The 7,500-nt window shown below is 49.5% G+C and overlaps 1 protein-coding gene across 2 annotated transcripts in view; it reads right to left on the reverse strand.

Moving 5' to 3' along the window:
* The window catches only part of LOC126571010 (sodium/calcium exchanger 3), a 112,728-nt gene that overhangs the window by 96,322 nt on the left and 8,906 nt on the right, over positions 1–7,500 (reverse strand). The gene's annotated exons all lie outside the window — the stretch shown is intronic.

Consider the following 7,500-nt stretch of genomic DNA (forward strand, 5'->3'; position numbering starts at 1 on the left):
AATGTCACCTCCATCCATCCTCACCGTCCGTGTCGTGTAATTTGAGCCACGGGATTCACCGATCGCTAAAGTTCAACATCAGCACCGAAACGCCTGCCTGGCGAGGCCTGTCGGTGTCGCGGATTCGATGATTTATTCGGTCGGCTGCATTAAAATAACAAAATATTCTTAAAAAAGAAAGAAAAAGATCGAGCGGAACGGACCAGGGGAGCGCCAGAGGTAGTGGTAGGTAACGAGGTAACGAGCAGTGTAATTATGTGACCAAAAGACTGAGCCGTGCAATCCGATTCCCCCCGACGGTTAATTACCATAGGTGGTCGGTAGCGACTGCTTCTCCTCCAGCGTCAGAAGGTATTTCGGTTCAAGGAAATTTTGAAATACGAATTCCAATTAGCCACACAGATGGTCCGCCTAGCACTTTGTGTATCGGAGTAAAATGTAGGAATAAGGCGTTTCGTCATTTCGCTCTGAAACTGAAACACTTTAGCCGCACGGAATGGACGAAGCTACCTCCAAATTGTCGGCAAATGATTAGCATTCAATCAAACTTCAAGCACTTCAAGCGTCGTTGCTCCGGTATTGCCGCGTATTCTTCCTCGTAGAGTATAGTTCCTTGAGTGAACTTGAAACCACTTTGGGATCTGAAAGCATGCTCCCCCGCGAACATAGACCATTCCTAGACGCGCCCCTAAGCCAACGAAGAAATCCAGAAGAACGATAAGCGCGCTCGCTGGTGCACGCGATACGAAATTGGATTTTTTTTCCCTCTTTTCAAGCAACAACCACCGCAAAGGAATGGTTTTTTTGGCCGAAGGAAAAAACTTTCCCCATTTCTCTGGCCCATCTCTTCTTTTTCTTCTTCTTCTGCTAGCTAGTGGCCAATTCCACGCCACAGCAACCCTGTGTGTGCCATTTCTTCGTTTCTTAATCAACAATTCCCAGCCGCCTCCTTCGATGGGCACCGCTCAGCACTGCAGCGCGATGGGGCTGTTCAATTCAATTAACACTAATCAATCAACGATCGTTTGTCGAGAGCTTCCCCCGGGGCAATTCTCACGAGACTCCCGAGAGCTAGCGAACCAGAAGGGATGCTTCACTCTCTCGGACCTCGGGGTGGGGCAACGAAAGATTGAACCAATTGAACTCCGGGCAATACCGGCGGTCCGGGTTCCACGCGTCTACGGCGCCTTGTAGATCGAACGGTCGTTTGGGAAACGTCGTGGCGTCTGCACGGGATTCCTGAAGACACGCGTGTCTTCGTCGAGGAAGAGGAGCAACCGATCTCAGTGTGTTTGCCACACAAAACAGCCACTGACCACCGTACCAGATGTTCCCGACCGACCGGGAGCGAACCGGGACATTGCGATAAACACCCAAACCACAGACCACCGGGGTTGAGACCTTTCGCCATTTCTTGCACCTCCTCCGACGGAGGAAGGAAGGAAGTCTAAGCCCAGTCCGGTCACCGGAGTGACACCCCCGGGGGGAGGGTGGACCACAGACGCCCAGGGCTTAGTGCAATTAGCGTGACGTCTTTTGCCAGTCATGACGATGTGGCCACCACCACCACCACCACCATAAAGACGCATCCAGTCCGTCCGAGAGACCGATTGGCAGAAGCGCAGGCGCGATGCCGACGATTTTTGAAAAATGTCTATTTTTACCGAGACGCCACGTCCGCCACTGGCCACCGGTCCGCACCGGACCACAACGAACGTCGGCGTGGCGCGGTCTAGCCGTCTTTGGCGGTATTTTCGGGAGCACGCATCTCACATCCCGGTCTCACGGTCGCGTACGCTCACGACACCAGAGAGAGAGATAGAGGGAGGGAGCGTTTGGAGGAATTTAGAAACTCGTAAACCCGCCCAAAAGACTATCCGTGGCCCGTACGAGTCTTCAGGGAGGGGGGGGGGGGTTTAACCGGATGGCACTCGGATGTCACCAAGATCATTAAAGAAGCCTGCGGCCATTTTACGGTTCGTTCTGACAGGAGTCAGGGCCTAATTACTATCCCGGCCCACCCCCCAAAAAAACGACGCCTAGCGCGCCCACGTTCGGCCACTTTCTCTCTCTCTCTCAGAGGCGCACATTCCACAGATGCTTTCACCCAGTGGCCGCTTAGACCGCAGTTCATCGTTATCGTCGACGTTTGAGGGGTTGCGGTGCCACTGTCAGACGCTGCGCCCTATTCGGAGAGGATTAATGTGTAACTTTGTCATAAGATAACACGCTCGTCGTGTGTATCGGAGTGTATGTGTCTGGTTTGGTGTGCTTACGGTCGGTCACGGACAGTGTATCTGCAGTACGCCAATGACGTTGGGGGCCGATAAGAACCGACAAACGCACCATTAGCGATGCCGCATACCGGACTCCGATCGATCAACGTAATGATGATGACGAAGTCGCGAACTGGTGGCGATTGGCACCGCTGTGTTTTGTAAATCATTTCCTAATCAATGCCGATAACATGCTACCGAGTGAATCCTTTTTCCTGAGCAAAATTTATAACCCTCCCGGTGGTTGTTCACTTAAAAGTATGCAATGTCTTGCAGTAATAATGGCCCCTCGGCAGCTAGAACCAGTAATTTCAGGCCACTCCGCCGCCGAAACCGCCTCGAACTGCCATAAAATACATTTTTCGACTTTGGTTCTTTTGCCGTCGCGGGAATTCATTACTATCCGTGTGAGCTGATGAGCTCATCCGCGAGCGGGCGAAGGGTATCTGTAGCCGAATGTGAATGCGACACTCGTAAAGTAAAGACTGGCAGGCAGGATGGCGAAAGAGTCACCAGCATTCGTGGCGACTGCAGAGTCGCCATTTTGCCTGACTCTCGGCCGCGCCAGAACAGAACCTAGCCGTGACTGCGTGACGCACACCACACACCACACCACACCGCACACCGCACAATCAACGTTTAATCCCCGCGTTTCTATTAAAATCTCTATCTCTGGTGTGAGGAGAGGTTGCCGGCTTTCGAAACGACATAACCTCAACAGCAGCAGCAGCAGCAGCAGCAGCAGATCACACAGACCATATTGCTGACCTTCGCTGTTCTTTACCATCACCATAGCTGTCTCAAATGGGCCATTGGGCCATCGGGAGGACCTCGTTGCTGCTGGTGCGTCTCGGTACAAAAACTTGCTCACTCCACAAGACATCCTCGGTCTTGGTACTCGAGGATCAAATCCTAATGTAATGCGGGCGCGCACATGTGTTTGTGTATTTCACTTTCCATGCACAGCACTTCTGAGCTCGTTCCGGTAAAGGACAATCCTGGCTCGTTGAGATCTCCAATTTAGTTGGGGACGATTTTCCTCCACCCCTCCTTGAGCATATAATTTCACTTTCTTTTATTGGCGAAAGTGAAACACTAACACTGACACTGTAGTGGTGCTGGTGGATGAGTATCAGTGCGAGCACGTGCTTTGTGCTGTCTGTCAGAGACTGAGGGCAATAGCATTAAACTATTTAATTAACTTCAATCTCTTTCAACGCACGCCAGGCCCTTCGATGCTTATCCCACTACAACCACACAAAGGGCTCAATGCTTATTCGCCACAAAATGCTGGCATATCCTTTATGCGGCACCCCGGGCCTCTCTCTTTGTTTCCCTTTCATTTTTTCGCTCTTTCTCTATCGCTCTTTCTCTCTCGCTATTTCGATAAAGTTTTGTCAACATTATTTTCGGTTGAAACGTTACTCATCAGTCCTTTTGCTGTGTGATGTCAGACAGAGGTGAACAAAACTCTTAAAAGTCTATCACAATACCAGGATCCCTACAGAGAGGGATTACGGGTGCTCCGGGAGTGGGATGCAGATACAGAGAGCTCCCATCCCGAACGGCTGATGCCGCATAAATGAGAGGGCAAATGAAATCGACCATAAATGATATGGTAACACCGACCACAAAGGGAACAGGAACAACGCGAACCAACCGTTGGAAGCAGAAAGGATATCGAGGGGGGGGGGGGGGGGTGCCATGAAGGGTTTTACATCAGCTCTACTCTGCTGTGGTGAAACGAGTTCAGTGGTTGAAAGCAGTCCAGTTACCTTCGCTTGTGGTAGCTGTTATTGAAGCGCACGGTTGGTGCTAGGGACGCTCGATACGTTTCCTGTTCCACACGGGAGCGAATTTCATGAATTGCATCACGCAAAGGATAATGAGCTACGGCAGCAGCTATAGGTAGATAGTTAGGCCGTGCTGCTGTGTGCTGTACCGTTGCAGGCCAGGATGCTGATGAACTCCGTTGCCGCGCCACACAGCTTACCGAGGATTATGCGTGCTTATCAGCGATGAAAACCGGTGAATCATTTCCCCTGGCGGTCTCAGATCAGATCTCTCACAGCAGCCACCGCTCCGTGCGCTCAAACGATGATAACGTTTCAACGATATCAACTGGCGCCTCCCGTGTTCACAATACGGCGGGTGTTAAATTTGTTTTAATTTGTGTCAGTTTAATGTTGATGAAGCTTAGGTCTGTGGCGGCGAGAAGCGCAGCACCGCAGTGGCCGGTTGTAGCGAGGAGCAGCAGAATGCTTTTATTAAAACCGCATGCACATCACGTATCATCGCATCGCAGTAAGCTTGTCTATGTTTTTGACAACTAACAGTGTCAACTCACTCACGAGGTAAACATTCAATATTAATTAATATGCCAGATACGCGACACGAGTGAACTGTCAATCGACGAGACCTAAGGTGTTACTAGGCACTACAATGATGCTAGTGCCGCTCTAGAAACGGCGCCCTTGGGTTGAGCAAACATTGCTTTTAGTGGAGAAAGCCGGTGCCGGTAAATCTTGAAATGTCAAATGCCCTCCTCAACGCAGCAGCCTCTGTCATGTAGCTCTGAGCTACAGTACACTCCTTTTTGTCCGTAAAAATGATGTTTATTTTCCCAGAAAAACCCTCCGAGCGTTCCGGACCGCCAAACAAGCTCCCAAAAACGTGCCGGATAAACAGAAGCTTGGCGCTTCTCGGCGGAGCGGATAAACAGTGGCGGCTTCCTTGCTTTTTCCCAGAACAAGTTTGCGGCAAATTCTCGCATCCACATCCTAAATACCACCTCCCCCGACAGGAAAGGAGGGTAAAGGAAAAGCAAATAAGACCTCCTTTGCCTCCGGTCCGGGGGGGGGGGGGGGTAAAAGTTTCCAACGGCCGAATGTTTATGGTCCTTCGTCCCGCTCGCCCGCGCGGACTGGGACACATTACACGTTCGCGCACGCTAAAGTGCTAATCGGTTATAACGGATTCATTCATGGTGGCACACGCGGCGGCACGGCCAGGCTATAGCACGTTATCAAAAGTGATCGCTAAGGGTTCGGCGCAAAGTTTGCCAGAAATCTTTAAATAAACCATTCCGCCTCCCTTCCGAAAGGTTGACAACAACTTAATAGCCTATAGGCCGGTGGCAGTTTTGCAACTCGTCTCGCTCGTCTCGTCGTCGGATATTTATGTTTGCACACGAAACGCGCGTTTGCTGATCGCTCAGCTGCTGCCACCGCTGCTTATCAGCGATATAGTGTGAGCGATTGAAGGAAACGTGTTGGGAGATAGTCGTTCCAACTTCTCTCCGAGTGTGTTCCAGGGGATAATAAGCTGGCCTGGCTTGTGTCGCATCACGTTTGGCGACTGCCACTTCCCCGGCGGGGAATAAGCCCTGATCACACGCGGCGCGAGCCAACGTTTGCCTAGCGCTTGGCGGATACGCGAGCGCCAAGGATTAAAAATGTGGCAACTTCCTTGGGACCGAGCCGATCTGCAGCCGCTTTTAATTGCGCTTTCATTGTGCTCGTTGTCGAGGTGGTCGAGGAGGCGAGTCTGTGTTGCCGTATAGTTTACCAGCCCAGAGCAGACCAAACCAAGCCAGGCCAGGCCAGGCCAGTTAACCCTGCGGCTCGCTGCTCAACTCGCACGTCATTCGCACACACGCGGCGGCGGTCTTATTGTTTGTTGGCCGGAGCGGAATTAACATAATGTCTCAGCGCGCGTCCCGCGAGGTGACGAATCTGACCGCGACCAGCTGCCGAGTCAGCTCTGCTAGCGTTTGACCAACGAACGCCCGGGCTCGGCCAACCGTAACCATTCCCCCGCCGGTGACCGGTGGCGATGAGGGGGTAGAAGGGTGCGACATGTTGTAATTAATTTAAATCTACAAGAAAAGTGACGATTTGCTGTTCGCGAGTCCAAGCAACAGAGAGAGAGAGAGAGAGAAAGAGAGGAGCACAATGCTCGGTGCTTCGTCGCCGACTGCGTTCCACACCATCCGCTGATTTTTTTGGGGATAAAAATACACTTAACTACACAGATACACACCCCAACACCTCGCTTGGGTCGGTTGACAGATGAAAGATTTTGTAATTTTATAACCATTTCGCTTCGGTCTCCGTTCGTTCTTTGGCGAATCTACGTCCGAGAAGCGCTTACGAGTGACGGATAAGACCGGCAGTGGTCGGTCGCTAGTGCGAACTTCAACCTCCTGTGATTGTATGTCATCGATCATCGATCATCTCGGTTCTCTCTTCGTCTAGAGGTGCTCTAGAGGCGCATAACATGAAACTCTGTCACCGGTGGTGGTGCTGTGTGCGGATGTGTGGATGAATAATTAATACATTATCCCGAGACTGTTTTAGGCTAACATACCGGGCCTGTTTGTCTTTTTGTTGCCAGCAATCTTTTAGCATTAGCTGTGGTTCTTGGCTTGGCTCGAAATGTTGTAACCGCCTAGCCGGCAGGTACGGAATGAAGATGGCATGTGGATGACGATTTCATCCGTGAAACCATTTCGGTAATTAATTGCTTCGATTGAACTGCAGAATCCTTTCCACGATTCATTGCTCAACGAAATAAGTTTAGCTTCGGAAGACGTGGTTTGGGAAGTTGTTAGAGTAGAAAGTTACTCCGCAGTTTGGTGACGCTGCTTCACGTGGGCAACAGTTCAACAACAACAATAAGATGAATCGAACGATATTCGATTGTATAATTTGAAAAAATATGAAATACGTTTTTTGTTTCATTTGTCCATTAATATTTCGTTCATTTTTTATACGTGGGATGTTTTAGAAATGAGTTATTTATGATTTTTGCAGCAAAACAATTGGATTGGATATGATAACTTCAAAAAGGACATCATAATAGATTTGTTATGATACTTATGCTTGCTTTTGCTTGCTTTCAAATAGTTACTCTATTGTACAGAAAGATTGTACTCGATCATTGAAACACTGATGCTGATTTGAGTCGGTTAAGAAATTATGAAAGGACTATCAACAGCGCTTAAAATCATATTTGATGATTGAATGCATAGTAAAAGTTTTATGCAAGATCCATAAAAGACCCATTATGTTCTCAACTGTTAAAGCATGTTTAGAAGAAAAGGAAGCATCAACATATCAATTTAAACAATGACGTGCTGACAACATAAACGCATGCTCGCGTTAATTGAGCGGAAATAAAAAAATAAATAAACAAAATTTAGAAAAAAAACCCCCCGAATAAC

This window comes from Anopheles aquasalis, chromosome 2, assembly GCF_943734665.1.
Source record: "Anopheles aquasalis chromosome 2, idAnoAquaMG_Q_19, whole genome shotgun sequence".
Classification (NCBI taxonomy): domain Eukaryota; kingdom Metazoa; phylum Arthropoda; class Insecta; order Diptera; family Culicidae; genus Anopheles; species Anopheles aquasalis.